Source organism: Pinus tabuliformis, chromosome 2_1 (assembly GCF_031772625.1).
Source record: "Pinus tabuliformis cultivar Carrire ecotype Pingquan chromosome 2_1, CPIR1, whole genome shotgun sequence".
In the NCBI taxonomy this organism is placed as follows: domain Eukaryota; kingdom Viridiplantae; phylum Streptophyta; class Pinopsida; order Pinales; family Pinaceae; genus Pinus; species Pinus tabuliformis.
In genome coordinates, this window is record NC_142299.1 from 927,176,820 (window position 1) to 927,194,189 (window position 17,370).

Consider the following 17,370-nt stretch of genomic DNA (forward strand, 5'->3'; position numbering starts at 1 on the left):
GAAATTTTCAACTTGCATTTGTGTGTGTTGATGGTGACCAAATTTTTTTATCCTTAAAGAGATGATATTGGTTAGCTCTCTACATGAAGATTGCATTCTGCATGTACATGTAGGGATTTCCAAACACCACTCCACACACATCAAGGAGATCTACATCTAGTTCTACTTCATCAATAAAATTAGCATTGATAACAAATATAATTTTGCATTGTTTTGTTACCTTTAACTCTACATCCTTATTTACCCATCCTAATGGATATGGGATTGAATGATCATGAATTTATAATCCCAATTTTGTAGCTATATTTTTAGTAATTAGATTGATCCGAGTTGACTCAATTTTCGGATTTAACCAAGATCTTTTGCTTCGGTGATGTAGTTAGAATTGTATTTTATAAGAGCATAAATGAACATTTATGCATGCTTAAGAAAATGGAAACATAATGACAGTCAAAAAATCATAAATGAGAGACATTGATAACGGAGTTCATCCAGTGTGCACTACGTCTTCGAGCCCGGTGTCAAGGTGCTATTGACTGCTTCATTCAGTGTTGGGAATGGTGAAGATGTACATGGACTATGTGTTTTGTCATACAAGGACATGTGCCCTCTACATGAGTGGAAAATTCTCTCCACAAGATGTTCTGCTACAGCAACTATCACTCAAAATAGACCTCCTATTAGCATGACATTATCTTACAAATGGTGACAATGAGTATCCCGCCATCATGGCATCAAAGGGATCTCAACCAAAACACCCATTGTGAAAATGAGTATCCCGCCATCATGGCAACAAATAGATCTCAATCAAAACATACATAATAATGCATGATGAATACATCTCATAAATATTCCACATCATACATCAAGAAGGAATAGAAAACAACATAGTACATCTCACAACAAATGATCAAATAAGTACATGACATCAACACTTCATATACCTCAACTCTAATTATAGTTTAAGAATATAATACTCAGTTGTTGGATCTGAATGCACCATCGAAATCGTGGCGTCGAATGGCATAGAATCGACTATCCATGCTTTGAAATCTGACACAGTCACTATAATATGGAAAATGACTGAAAAATAGAAGGCTCAACTACAAAAACTGACTGCACCACTAAATTTGTGTCATCGAGAAGTGTAAAATCGACTATCCATTTGTCAAATTTTGATGTTGGAAAAATATGGGCTTGTAGGAATCTTTTAGATTCCTTAGTGATTCTCCAAAGATTCCCTCCTCTGGGTTGACTAGAGATCTACAATTCAAATCAGAAAGCTGATCTATTCATTGAGATCTTTGTGAAATTCTGAAAAGAATGAGTATAAAGTTGGTTGCATTATGGATCTGGGAACTTTCAGCGTCCAAGGAATTTAGAATATTCCCTAAATATTCTCCACTGTTAGGAATCTACAAATATGCTGCTCAAAAGGTGAATGGACCTCTCCATTACGTTCTCTGTGAAAATCTGAGAAAAATGACAGTAAACTTGATTACATTCTGACACTGAGAAAAATTACCTCCCAAAGAATCTTCGACATTAAGAAAATATTCCTCGGCTCGAAAAACGTGTCAAGGGTTCCCTCCTAAAACTATGTCACGGTTCCACTCTGGTCTGCTCCCCGAACTTGGCCTGTGAGTTCTTCTAATCCGTCTCCACTCGGCTCTCATCTGTCATCCGCCGGTCATACAAACTCAGATTTGAGTGTCGCTTGCGCCACTAGAATCGTAATGAAGAGCACTACAACTTGGTGTTGTTTTGGCTACATTTTGGAGACTTTGATTTTCAAGATTTTGCTAGGCCACTTTTGAATTCTGAACCTTCCTGCAACAACCTGGATCATAGATTCACTTGCAATCCCAAGTCATACAGAGCAACGGTATTTTTCTTCTTGATTTATATATTTATGTGGAAGAGTTTGGTAATTTCTTTCTCTTCTTTTTACTGAACTCTACTTGGATTCACCCCCTTCTGCATTGATGTACAAATCATATTCTCATCAATTTCCAAACTTCTTTCAACCTGGTTTCTCGAATTAGTGGCCATGAGATTCTTCTTCTCATTATATTTCTTTTTGTTCTTTTTGTTAAGCTCCATATGAAACTTCCAACACTTCTCCTATGTATGACTATCAATATTATAGTGGTTGCAGTGGTTGCTAGTATCCTTGCATTATTTTTTTTTCACTTCTGGTTCACGGATACCCGGGTCAATGGGTAGCCGCTACATCCAGGGTTGTTCAACACTGAGTGGACGCACCCGAAGGCATCAACACCCCTCGGCCTATTTACTGACCTAACCCCAAGAGCTTTCGGGATTCGACCCTGTGACCTCCCATTGGCAAGGCACTTGATTTGACCGATTGAGCTAACTCTTGGGGCTACTAGTATCCTTGCATTATTATACTAGGGTTTCCATCTTTTTATATTTTCCCATTTTTGACTTCTTCTTCCCCTCCTTAGAAGAATCCTGATGCTCCTTCTGCTTCGATACACTTGATTTCCCTTTCTTCTGGACTATGTTCTTCAAGTATTGTGCATTTACACAAGCCTTGTCTACTAATATGGGATTAAACAACACCACTTGTGTTTGAATATGGTTGGGTAGATCCTCAAAATACTTGAGTACATATGAGTTTTGTAGGGAGATACCTAGCACTATGGCCATTTTTATAAACTCTGTGGTGTACTCTTGTATACTCTGCCACTCCTTCTGCCTGAAATGGTGCCACCAGATCCATTGGTCCTATACATACCTAATAGGGTAAAATTGTGACTTTGTGAGAGTTTTAAAGTCCTCCCACTTAGTCACTAAAGGACCTCCCTCCAACCTGAAGGTTTCCACATGTTTTTCCCACTAGGTTAGGGTACGACCCTCTAATTTTGACCGTGCAAATGAAATATTCTATTATTACTTTATACGATGAACACTAAAATAAACTTTTGATTGTTACATCAAATGATTTAGCTTTAGAGCATTGATCTCACCTTGCTATGTCTTGATATCTACCTTTGCTTCCATTTTGAACATGGCTCATGACACTCGAACTGGGTTGATATTTTTTAAGTCCTTTTTTCGGCTTGCTCTCTGTTTGTTCCCAATCCCTGATCTCCCCTTTGATCAAACCTATGTGTTAGAACACCCATATTATCCAAACAACCTGAGCTTATTGGTTAGGGCTTCCATGAGGAGATTCACATTATGGATTATATATACAACTTGTGCTTCTAGCCACGAAAACATATCCTCTGCAAGATCATGACAACTATTCACAAATTCATCGGGCATGATTGAGGTTTTATAACTTTTATATTAGTTGATATAGGTTCCTAAAAAATCTCCACAATATACCCAAAGAGCCTACTCTAATACAAACATGATCTATTAATTCCATGGATATTCCACTTGACAATTCATCACTATAGATTTGATAAATTATACTTAAAAAATATTAAATTTACAATATGAGGGTTTAATTCTCTTTAGATTTCTAGATCTTCAAATTATGTTTATTTCATATGCATAAAAATTATAATTATGAATAACATAGATAACAATGAAATAAAAATCACAAACCATAATCGACACAATATATAACTTGAGAAACCCTTTCGGGATAAAACCCTTGGAAGGTGAGGCTACTATGCTCTCTTTCTTTGAATAGAAAATGGTCGCGAGTATATGTTGAAAATGGCAACAAGAAATGCTAAAAATATAAATGCTAAAAATAAAACTGCTATAAATAGAATTTCAGGATATACTCCAACTCTGTTGGAAATAGAAAAAAATAGAAATGCTAAAAATAGCATTGCTATAAATAGCATTTCAGGATAGATGCCAATTTTGATTAGTCCCTGAATTAAAATTCGAATTTGAGCTTAGCAGCTGTTTGTAAAATAATTAATTCATTCATCTTGAGTTAATTAGTTGGAGAAAATCAAACATGAAGTCTATGTGAAGACATGCAACAATTATCCCTTTGATTGAGGAAGTTATCTCTTAATTAAGGAGATAAGGATGAGTTGTAATTAGTTAGCTCAGTTAACTGAGTTAAGTCCAGTTAAATTAGTTCCAAATAGTTGGAGGGATTAATTGTGAGTTCAGTCAGTTAATGCATGCATGTATGTAACTAGTGTTCTCCAGACAACTGAATATTCTCTCATAAATAACTCATGCATGCCAATTCGGAGAAAGACCCAGTTGAGATTAAAGGAAGGGACAATGTACTATCAGTTGGAGGAATTTTCCTATATATGAAACTCATCCATACATAAGGAATTATCTCCTTCAAGATTGTGTAGTTATTTTAGAGGTTAGAGTAGTGTGTGAGGGATTATTACACACAGGTGGCAGCTAGAGGACCCAGGAGAAACTGCACAAGGAAATAGGAGGCTTAGAGGACTAAAGGAAGGCATATTTGTTGTCTGTTCTGTGTATGAGCAACAGTGAGGGACTGTATTGAGAGCTGGATAGCTTGTGAGCTAAAGCTTTGTATAATCCTAAGATATTTCCACTTGTATGATACTACAGATAGTGGGGTTTTTAGCTGAGGTTTTCCCCTAAGTATTTTCTATGTTTCATGTGTATTGATTCTTCTTCTCAGTTATATGTGTTTTGTTTGATCTTGCTCAAATCGATTAAGCTTCCACAAGTTTGATTGTAGAAGTAGATTAAGTATTTTGCTTTAGTATATTGCATAATCAAGTTAATCTACAGTGAGAATTTCTACATGGTATTGGAGCAAAGGCGATCAAAGCGGAGAACAATATACAAAGAAGGGAGAAGTTCGAAGTTTTGAAGTTCTTGATTGTAGGTACAGAATTAATTTCTTATCACATCTAAAAATTCACCAATGGCGTTCAATGGCTTGAGACTCGAGTATGCCCTAGATGGTAGCTCGAATTACATAGCTTGGAAGGATCACATGGAAGCGGTATTAGAGGACAACGGGTTGAAGGACTTCATTGATCAAGAAGTCCCCAAGCCAACAACAGCTAATGCCCAAGAATTGGCGGAATGGAAGAAATGTGTGGTGAGAGCGAGGAGGATTCTTCTAGAGGGAGTTCAAGACCATATTGTCTCGAGTCTCCATGGGAAGGAGACACCGTTTTCAATGTGGAAGACATTGAAGGATCTACATCAGTAAAACAACGATCAGAGGAAGCTGGCGCTGAAGGACAAGCTTCGGAAAATCAAGTGTGAAAAGGGTGACACGATCTCTACATATCTGAACAAGCTCACCACTTGCAAAGATGAGCTTGGAAGTGTAGGAATCACGATAGCTGATGATGATATGGTGAGTCTTGCTCTCCTCAGTCTTCCTAAGAGCTGGCATAACTACCAAGACTTAGTGAATGGAAGAGAGAAACTGCTGGATTGGGAACAACTGTGGTCGGATCTCATGTAGGAGGAGATTAGGAGGAGCACCAAAGATTGTTCTTCATCCAAGGATGATGAAGAAAATCTAGCGTTAGCCACTAAGGCAAGGAAAGGGAAGGAGAAGGCTTCTCATCCCAAATCGAGTTCTTCTCATGGTGGGAAGAAGATTGAAAAATCTAAAGTGAGATGCTTTAATTGTCATGAGGTGGGCCATTATGAAACTAATTGTCCATTGAAGAAATCCAAGAAGGGATCGTCAGAAGGATCTGAAGGTGAGGCATTGGCCTCTCAGTTTGAATTGGATTTTACCCTCATTGCATGCATGGTTTCATCGATGATGGGTTGTGGTTGGTTTCTTGACAGTGGATCCTCATTCCACATGATCGACGATAAGAGTTTGTTCAGTACCTTGGAGGAGAAAGACCTCCAAATGCACATGGAGATGGGTAATGATGAAAAGTATAGTGTTTCAGGAGTGGGCATGGTTGCTTTTCAGAGGGAGCATAGAGCTCGTATCACCTTGACAGATGTGAAGTATGTGCCAGGACTGAAGAAAAACTTGGCATCGATCATGATGTTGGAGGACAAAGGCTATGATGTAGTCTTTAGTAAGGGAAAGGTTTTCCTTAGACACATCACCATGAGACAAGTGAAGTAGATCGGTTCATGAGTCAAGAACCTGTATGCTCTTGAGGTTCAAGATGCATGCAAAGCCTTGAGGAGCAAGGCAACTGTTGGAGACTTGGTGGTTGAGAGGGAGAGTACATTACCTCCCAACATGCAGTGCCAGAAGAAGTCTCAGACAATTGCGGAGGAGCCACAATTGGTGAAGCAACTTCAGGAGGTTCTGGAGCAACAACAACTGGAGAAGCAGAAAGGAGACTGAGTGGAGGCATCCACTCATACAGAGACCTCCAGTAGGAGGAAATTTCAAGCCAAGTGGGCAGAGGGATCACATGTAGCCATACCTCTAGGTGTGAGGTGGGGCGATGTGAAGTGATAGTCCAAAAAAAAGGCTGAAATAGGGGTAGGATCCTTGTGGTACCCAACCTCTTTGATTAGTCCTTGCTACGAGAGCCCTGACGAGGAGTAGCAAGACTGGCTGATGTAGAATTTCCCATTGTAGATCAACACATTATGCAATATGCTAAAGCAAAATACTAGATCTACTTCTACAACAAACTTGTGGAAGCTTAATCAATTTTGAGCAAGATAAATCGGAACACATATAACAGATAAGAAGAAATCATACACATGAAACACAGATGAATACTATGGGGAAAGCCTCAACTAAAATCCCCGATCTATGTATTATCATACAAGTGGAAATATGTTCAAATTACAAAAATATTTAGCTCACAAGCTATCCATCTCTTAGTACAATCCCTCAATGCTTCTCATAGGCTGAATAGAAACAACATATGCCTTCCCTTAGTCCTCCAAGCCTCCTATTTCCTTGCGCAGTTTCTCTTGGGTCCTCAAGCTGCCACCTGTGTGTAATAATTTCTCACACAACACATTAAACTCAAAAGTAATTGTGCAGTCTTGAAGGAGATAATTCCTTCTGCATGGATGAGTTTCCTATATAGGAAAATTCCTCCAACTGATAGTACACTATCCCTTCCTTTAATCTCAACTAGGTATTTCTCTGAACTGACATGCATGAATTATTTATGAGAGAATATTTAGTTATCTAGAGAACACTAGTTGCATGCATGCATGCATTAACTGACTGAACTCACAATTAGTTCCACAAACTGTCGGAACTAATCTAACTGAACTTAACTCAGATAACTGACCTAACTAATTACAACTCAAAGTACAACTCATCCCGATCTCCTTAATCAAGGAATAACTTCCTCAATCAATGGAGAAACTGTTGCATGTCTTCACATAGACTTCATGTTTGATTTCCTACAACTAATTAACTCAATATGAATTAATTAATTATTTTACAAAAAACTGCTAAGATCAAATTCGAATTTTACTTCTCAATTTTAGTTCAGGGGCTAACTAAAATTGGAATCTATCCTGAAATTCTATTTATAGCAATGCTATCTTTAGCATTTCTATTTTATCATTCCTTGTTGCTATTTCCAACTCTGGTACCTGAGATGCTATTTATAGCAATGCTATTTATAGCATTTCTATTTTTAGCATTTCTTGTTTCTATTTTCAACACTCCCTCTGAACAAGAAAGGCATTCAACTCGAACCTGATCCTGAACCTTTGAAATGTTCTGCACACAACACTTCTCTCAAGTGTTGTTGCTCCAACATCTCCAGAAACAAAAATATCCAACCTGAATCAGAATGATGCCTCTGTCATCAATGTCTTTGACTGTTATTGCCTCTATCGATTGAAAACTCTGCACCTCTGTGCTCTTCAGTATCTGACTGCTCTAGCCTCTGTCACTTTGATCTCTGACTGCATCAATCCCACTGATTCGTCTTCAACTTCAGATTGAAGAGCTCTCCATTCTGAATCAAATGGTGTGAATGACACTCAATTCCGAGTTTGTATGCAGAAGTTAGAGCAAGTCAAAGTTTCGGTTTGACTTGCCTATATGGCAGGATTGGGATGATGTGGCAAGTCGTCAGCGAATAAGGATGCGTCAAGTGGAAGCCCACCATTGGCCCTCCAAAATTGCATATCGCAGCGGTAGGCGGAAAAGGTGTTTCAAATCAGCCCCCGATAAGTTGGGTTGCGATGCGATCAAATTGCAATCGCAATCAGTGAAAGGGATCAGAGAACAGGTATCAGCCCTAGCCCTAGCAAGGTTAGCGATGTGATGTGATGCGATCATATATCACAATCAAAGCTGTAACAATAATTGGCCCCAGCGCAAGTTAAGTCCCGAATGCGAAAGACCCTGGATGCAATAACATTATATGTCATGTTTAAAACTCCGACGGGTCTACGATATCGCAAGCGTAGCATTTTTCCAAGTAAACAAGACATTCTGCCCACCAAAACCCGCCGATTGTGATATGCGATAAGGCCGACAGGATATGGACGACGATGCAGTGAAATTATTGCCTGATTAGCATATTTTGGGGCTAATTTGTATTTTTTGTCAGTTTTGGAGCATTTTGTGGAACGAATATTGGGAGAATTGGGAGAAGTCATAAATCCTTAAGTTCTTATCCAAAATTGAGGCAAAAAATAGTCAATTCTAGCAGGTTTTGGCATTCTAAACTCATGGAGATAGGTTTCAAAGGCATCTGAGCATTGTAAACACACTTTTGATGTAATTTGAGCATAATAGAGAGGCCCAAGCCATTGGAAGCTGGACCAAGGAGACGTAGCCCAGGAGGGGTGAACTCCTTTATCATGTGTTTGTTGTGTGTTATATTTTGATGTTCATTGTTGTTGTATTGTTGTTGTTCAACATATGTTTTTATGTTAAATTGTTTATAACATTTACATAAGAAACTCTCATGGGAATCTGTTAATTGCAAAAGTTTTTGAATATTTAAGGACTTGAAAAGCAAATGATAACCATCTTGGGTTTTTTTTTGAATGGGGAATTAGCACACCATTACTAATATGCTCCAATTTAGATCAAGTTAGTATCAGATCTTTGGTTTTGCTTACTATATTTTCTTTGTGAAAGAAGGATTTAATTGTTTGCTAGTTTATGTCATGCTCACAAGGTTAAAGCTCAAAAGAGGTGAAGGAAAGTTGGTTGAAGCCATGAAATTGGGTCAAAGGGAAGAAGAGAAAGGTTGCTAAAGTCTTCTACACCAGTACAACCTGAAGCTGTAGAAGTTGTAGTTGAGATTCCAACACCAGTAGAACCTCAAGTTGTAGTTGAGTCTTTAGAGACCATGTCTCATGAAGGAGAACATATCATGACAGAATATGAGAATACCTTCAGAAAGGCTTTCTTTGATCTGACAGAGATGGTTAAGATCCTCTATGAAGAGAGGAACAACAGACTACAAGGATAAAGTCCCAAGCCTCCCAATGGAGAAGGCTCTTCAGGAGAAGGTAATGGAAAAGAAGATAAAGGAAAAGGAAATAATGGGAATGGAGACAAGCATCCACCATCTCCACCATCTTCTTCATCTTCTTCTTCAAAATCATCTTCACACTCTTCCACCAATACCACCATTACTCATACTCATCATCATTCTTCAAAAGGGGTTGGTAAATCACCTTTTCTGAAGCTTGACGTTAAATTCGAGTTGCCTATGTACAATGGAGAAGTTAATGCAAAGAAGCTAGATAATTGGATTCGTCAGTTGGAGGCGTATTGTAGAATTCAGAACCTTCAAGAGGACAATATCAATATTCAGTGGCTTCATTGAGCATGGAGGGTGCAACACTTGTATGGTGGGAAGCAAGGACTCAAGACGAGATAAAAAAAATTTTAAGATCTCTATTTCTTGGTTTGATTTCATTGCTGCTATAAAAATAAAGTGTTACCCTTTATCTCATATGCAAAAATCCATTATGAATTGGAAAACTTTTAGACAATTGAAAGGTCAAAATGTGCAAGATTATACTCAAGAGTTTAGCAAAAGAGCTCTTATGCTAGGAGTAGACTTACAGTCACAAGATACCGTGTTGAAATTCATAGGAGGGTTGCACAACTATCTTCTACATAGCATTCTTATGTTCAGTCCCATGAATCTTAATGAGGTTTGTGTTCAAGCTACACATCTTGAAGCAAGAGGGAAAAATATATAGGAAGAAGGTAAGAAGAAGCCATTTCAGAGTGTTGAAAAAGGGAAGAAGTTTAAAGGAAAGTAGAAGAAAAATGCTTTTGTTAAGAAAGAAGGGGAGAGACCCGTGTGTAAGAATTATTCCAAGGAAGGACATGATGAAGTGCATTATTGGAAGCTTCATCTAGAATTATGACTGAAGAAATTCAACAATAAAGGGAAACAAAAGACCAATGCTGTTGCACAACAAGACTTGGGTTCAGAATCAGGGGATGAAACAAAAATCGCAGCCACAATCACCAAAGGAGAAGCCGTGGAAAAATCAAGCAAAGAGTTCAGAAAAGAGGTAGTCGTAGCAAGTACAAGCGCAAAAAATAACTCTCACAATGTTTCAAATGAGGAAAACTAAATCGAGTTGTTCCATATCCAAGTTATTTCCAAGCATACGAAAATCGATACATTGTTTGACAATGGATCTCAGGCCAACTTAATTTTTGCAGATTTAGTCAAGAAATTGAATGTGGAAATCATGCCTCATCATAAACCGTATCCGTTGGGTTGGATAACTAAAGATGCCAATTTTCAGGTCACACGGAAATGCGTTTTTAGACTTGAAATCGCCATCGATTTCATTGATGAAGTTGAATTAGACGTTGTACCATTGGATATCTCAGGAATTGTGTTGGGAAGTCCGTATTTGTATGACAGGAAGGTTGTTTTCCACATATTTGAGAACAAATATCATTTGTTCAAAGACGGAGTGGAGTATATTGTGAGAGCCCATCGCAGGAAACTTAATTTGTCTTTGGCAAGCACATGTGAAATGAAACGCCTGGTTAATTCCAACAAGAGTCTCGTGCTCCTCATGATAAAACAGAAGAATTCCATGGAGTAGGAATCCTTTGCAACCTGCGATGTGAAGCTGAAAGCTAAATTGGTTGATGTGGTCAATCAATATGGGGACATGTTTCAAGAACCAAAAGGATTGCCACCAAAAAGAGGAATTCAGCATGAAATTTAGCTACAGCAGGACTATCCACTCCCAAACATCGGTATGTATCGAATGTCAATTCTGGAAAGTTTAGAAATTAAGAAACAAGTCCAGGAATTGTTGGATAAAGGTGTAATTCGTCCCTCTACTTCGCCATGTGGTTCACCAATTGTATTGGTACCCAAGAAAGATGGAACTTGACACATGTGTGTAGATTATCAAGCTTTAAATAAGATCACAATAAATAATCGATACCCACTGCCCAGAATAGATGATTTGCTAGATCAGTTGAAAAATGCAAAGTATTTTACTAAATTAGACTTGAGAAGTGGATATCATCAAGTAATAATAGTTAAGGAAGAAATATGGAAGACTAGTTTTAAAACCAAACAAGGAATTTTTGATTGGTTGGTTAGGCCTTTCAGTCTTTGCAATGCTTCAGCTACATTCATGAGAGTTATGAATGATGTTTTAAGATCCTTTCTTGATGAATTTGTATTGTCTATTTAGATGATATTTTGATATTCAACAAATCATGAGAAGAGCATGTCAAGAATGTTAGGAAAGTGTTGGATGTCTTGAAAAAAGAACAATTATTTCTAAAGATGTCTAAATGTGAATTCGAGAAAACTTCTTTAGTGTTTGGGCCACATAGTTGGAGGAGGTGAGCTGAAGATTGATCCATCTAAAGTTTTGGTCATTGTGAATTGGCCAATACCCAAATTAGTCACAAAAGTAAGGAGTTTTTTAGGAGCAGCACAGTACTGGAGGAAGTTTATTGCCAATTTCTCCTCCATAGCAGCTCCACTACATGCGTTGACTAGCATGAAGGTTGTCTTCCAGTGGGGAGGAAAACAACAAAAAGCATTTGATGCTTTGAAACAAAAGATCAGTTCAGCCCCAGTTTTGGCATTGCCAGATTTGAAACAACCCTTTGAAATACAAAGAGATGCAAGTGACTATGCCATGGGTGTAGTTCTTTTACAACATGGTAAGCCCATTTCATTTCATTCAAAAAAAATTAATGGTGTTGTTATTAATTATCCTACATATGATAAAGAGCTTTATGCATTGGTACAAAGTGTGAAGAAATGGAAGCATTATTTGATGGGAATTTCACACCGATCATCAACCTATGCAATATCTGCAATCTCAAACTAAATTGCAGCAGTCAAGGCCCTTTCATTGGATGGGATTTTTACAACAATTCCACTTGGTAATCAAGTACAAGAAAGACATTTATAACAAATTTTTTGATATGCTTTCTAGACTGTTTGTAAATGTAGCCATTTTACTCAAGAATAATTATGTTTTGCCTGAAAGTTATGTTGAACAATACACACATGATGTTGAATTTCAAGAGGTATATTTAAACTTGAGTCAAGGCCACCAAGTTGAGGAATTAGACTACCATGTACATGATAATCTGTTGTATCATTTGGGAAAACTTTGTGTTCCACAAGGAGGGAGAGTAAATGTCACAAGGGAAGTGCACACTTCTCTTATTGTTGGACATTTCGGTGTAAGTAAAACAATGGCAAATCTTTAGAGGTATTTTTATTGGCCTCATATGCTTGAAAGTGTGTCACGTTTTATAAGAGGTTGTTCATTGTGTGCAGTCAGTAAGCCTAGTAATAGGAAACTAGGATTGTACACACCACTTCCAGTGCCTTCAAGACCATGGGAAAGTGTTTCTATGGATTTTGTAGGAGGTCTTCCTTTGTCAAGGAAAGGTAATGATTTGTTGTATGTAATTGTAGATAGGTTCAACAAAATGTGCATGTTAATGCCTTATAAAAAGAAAATTACAGTTGAACAAACAACTCAACTTTTCTTTCAAAATGTATGGGTTCATTTTGGATTTCCTACTTCTATTGTAAGTGATCGTGATTCTCAATTTGTTGGGAATTTTTGGTCAAGTTTATGGAACTTGATGGATACAAAATTGAGGAAAAGCACAACCTTTCATCCGCAAATAGATGGTCAAATTGAAGTGGTAAATAGGACAATAATTCATTTTCTAAGATGATATTGCAGCAAACATCCTAAGTTGTGGGATGAACAGTTGCATTATCAACATGCTTACAACCGAGTAAAACACTCTTCTACTCTAACTTTTCCTTTTGAGGCATGTCTTGGTTATTTGACTAAATCACCTTTGGATTTCATCTTTGAGAAAGATGTAGTTGTAGATGGACATAGTGACATAGACAGAGCAAAGAAATTCATTGAGAAAATTCAGTTGATTCACAAAACAGTTCAAGAGCAACTAGAAAAGAGTCAAGACAAGTATAATGCAAGGCATGATAAGCATTGTGTGGATCGTCAGTTTTAAGTAGGTGATGAAGTTTGGCTATACATTAGCAAGGAAAGGCTTCAAGGTGAAGGTAAAAAGTTGAAACCAATTCGTTATGGTCCATTTAAAATTCTGGAAAAGATTGGTAATAATGATTTCAGGCATGATGTGCCTTCATATATGCAAATTTGTTCCGTTGTTAATGTTGAAAATTTGAGATTGTATGAACTTCCTTTGATTATAGATCAAGAAGAGAATGTTAAAATTCCATCTATTGAAGAATTTTCTCCAGAATACCTTGATATGCTTCAGCAAGACACTATACTTGACAGAAGGATAAGGACAACTAAAAGAGGAAATACTGATTATCTTCGGGTGGGTCTCAAAGGTACACATCCATCAAAGGCCAAATGGATTGAATTGGGGAAGGTGTGGGAACAATACCTTCATTTGTTCAATAACTGAAAGTGATCCTTTTGGGGACAAAAGGCTTCCAGTGCGGAGGAGTGATCAGGTGCTCAGAATTATGCTCAAAAATCGAAGTGTCAGAGTACTGTCAAACTTAGCTTCAGATTGAAGAGATCATCATTCTAAATCCAACGGTGTGAATGACACTCAAATCCGAGTTCGTATACAGAAGTTAGAGCAAGTCAAAGTTCTGGTTTGACTTGCCTACATGGCAGGATTGGGATGATGTGGCAAGTCTTTAGCGAATAAGGAGGCACCAAGTGGAAGCCCACCATTGGCCCTCGAAAATCGCATATCGCAGTGGTAAGTGGAAAAGGTGTTTCAAATCGGCCCCCGGTAGGTTGGGTTGTGATGCGTTCAAATCACAATAACAATCGGTGAAAGGTATCAAAGAACAGGTATTGGCCCTAAACCTGATAATGTTAGTGATGCAATCGCATATCGCAATCACAGTAGTAACAGGAATTAGCCCCGGCACAAGTTAAGTCCTGAATGCAAAAGACCCTAGACGCGATAACATTATATGTCATAGTTTAAAACTCTGGCGGGTCCGTAATATCACAATCGTAGCATTTCGTCGGGTGAGCAAGACATTTCACCCACCAAAAGCTGTCGATTACGATTTGCAATAAGGCCGCTAGGATATGGCCCATGGTGTGGTGAAATCACTGCCCAGTTAGCAGATTTTGGGGCTAATTTTTAGTTTTCTGCCAGTTTTGGAGCATTTTGTGGAACGAATAGTGGGAGAACTGGGAGAAGTCATAACTCCTTTAGTTATTATCCAAATTTGAGGAAAAAATAGTCAATTCTAGTAGTTTTTGGCATTCTGAACTCATGGAGACAGGTTTCAGAGGCATCTGAGCATTATAAACACACTTTTGATGTAATTTGAGCATAATAGAGAGGCCCAAGCCATTGGAAGCTAGACCAAGGAGACGTAGCCCAGGAGGGGTGAACTCCTTTATCATGTGCTTATTGTGTGTTATATTTTGATGTTCATTGTTGTTATATTGCTATTGTTCAACATATGTTTTTATGTTAAATTTTTTATAAGATTTGCATAAGAAAATCTCATGGGAATCTGTTAATTGCAAAAGTTTTTGAATCCTTAAGCACTTGAAAAGAAAATGAAGAATCTTGGGTTTATTTCTGAATGGGAATTAGCGCAACATTACTAATCTACTCCAATTCAGATCAAAATTTCCATAATATGTTTACAACATGCTCATGGAAATTTTCTCAAGGATAATTCTTCTAACTTCCCTAAGTGAAGGATGGTTCACAAGGTAATTTGAACTTTTAATAATCCATATTTTTGATAACTTGATTGGCACTTCATGTTTGAGCTCCCCTCTTGAACCTTCAACCCATAATAATAGTTTTCTTGCATGGTGAAAAGTAAAGATTTCAATTGTATGACATGAAGGGGCCATGTAAACTTATTGAGGCTAGCGTACCTACTTCATGTGTTAACACCCTCTAGGGCTTAATTAAATAATATTTAGCTAATAGTAAAAAAACATAACTAAGTTTTCCAAATACTTTGGATTATATCCCTCACAAAAATCCTTTCCTCAACCTATTTAAGCCCCCTTATCCTTCCCTTTTTGTGAGTTATAGTCTCACTTATTTTTTTATTTCTCTTATGTAGCTAGTGATGTACCTTTTATTAACATTAAATGTTTGGCTACAAATTATATTTTCTATCTTATAGCCATTCATAATGTATATATTTAAAATTGAACTAAGGATCAAATTTGGGGTCTTACATTCACCTCACCTTACACTTTACACCATCCCTAGTACATATGACTATTATATATAGTTGTAACAAATTTTACATCAAAATGTCAAAAAAATACAAACATTCCTCCTACACTGTTGTTAGGGTCCTACCCTAACCCCCTTACTTATGATACTTTATTAATGTATGAGGCTACCTTCCTTGAATAAGGCCCACTAAATAGTTAGTTAATAGTCATTAATTTTAAAAAGGGTCCTCTTTATTAATAAGACTCAAATTAGTTAGTAGCCCTCATTATAAGTGTGCCCAAAGGTTGTTAAACTTTTCCATGTTATAGCTTTCATATATGTGTGTGTGTGTCCCCATGTCATGTGACTTATGTCTTAAAGGTGTTTTGAAATGACTGTTAAAGCGAAGAGCATGAAGAATGACCAAAATTAAATAACACTCCATCCTATCATAGACATTTTCATAGGCCATCTTGGTGAACACAACATAAAGACCTTTGCATTTGGCCCATTCAATCCCTTTCAAAATGACAATTACATTATCAAGGATGAACCTTCCTCATATGAAGCCAATCTACTTTGGAATAATGATCATAGGGAGGATATAGTTAATTCTCATGGGCAAGATCATGGCAAGGATGTTATATGACATTAAGGAGAGTGATAGGCCTCCAACTACAAATCTACTCAATATCACTAAAATTTTGAAAGAATTTTTTTTTCCCTATTAATAAACTCTCTAAGGCACTATTTAGCCAAATATTCTCTATATAATTAGAGGAAGTTAGGGCTAAAAGAATCCCATGAATCCTTATAGAATTCACATGGGAAATAATCAAGCCTTGGCACTTTTTCCTCTACCATCTCTTTAAAATAATAGTCAAAATGATGTAGCAATTTAAGTGGATTTGATAGTTTGGGAAAATATATAGTTAAGTGCATTTGAACTAAAGTACCTTGGACTTGGTGACTTCCTAAGAAGTATTGGTTATTGGGTGTAAGCCTCACAGGTGAAAATTGATGCTATGCATTTCATGTCATAAGTTTCAATCCCACTTCTTCAACCTATGAGAAGCATTATATGGAATAAATGATAAGTGTTCTATTCAAAATTATGTGAAATTAGTCATTTGCAACTAATTTTCATGGATATGGGTCATAGATTAATGATTTACTCCATGTAAATAATCTAAAAATAATATCTCATCTCTTTTAAAATCAATTCCCACTCAAAAAATCATTAGTGCCAAAGAGAGAGTCTACATGGAACAAAATCAAGGAACACATGCAAAGATTCAATCCTTTCATATTTTAGGCACTTATAAAATATTGTATGGTAATGAACCATAAATTATTTCTAAATTTCTTTAGATCTAGTCAAATTCCCTTCTATAGATCGAATGGTTTGATCTTTTCAAATGCTTCATTGGTGGTAAGAAATTTAAAAAGGGCTATGGTAGGCCTATCCCCTAACTTGATCCAATGGAATCTAGCTTGTAGTTGAACTCCATGAACTTGTTAGATTTCATCGATCTTAAGAAAATATCTAAGCTTGGCAGCTCAAGCCTATGAATATTCATCATAATATGCGGTTTCATGCTTTTGATTAGCCTCCTTGAGCTCTTATATGGTATCTTTATGTTGTTTCCACTCGAATGCACCACTCTTTCTACTATATCCTAGAAGAAAATTGATGATTCAATTAATTCCATCCTCCCACAATTAAATCCACCCTTCAATGACCAACAAATTGGGCTACAATTTCTGGATAAGTTGAATGGCATTCACATAGATAGGGGGTTGTAAAT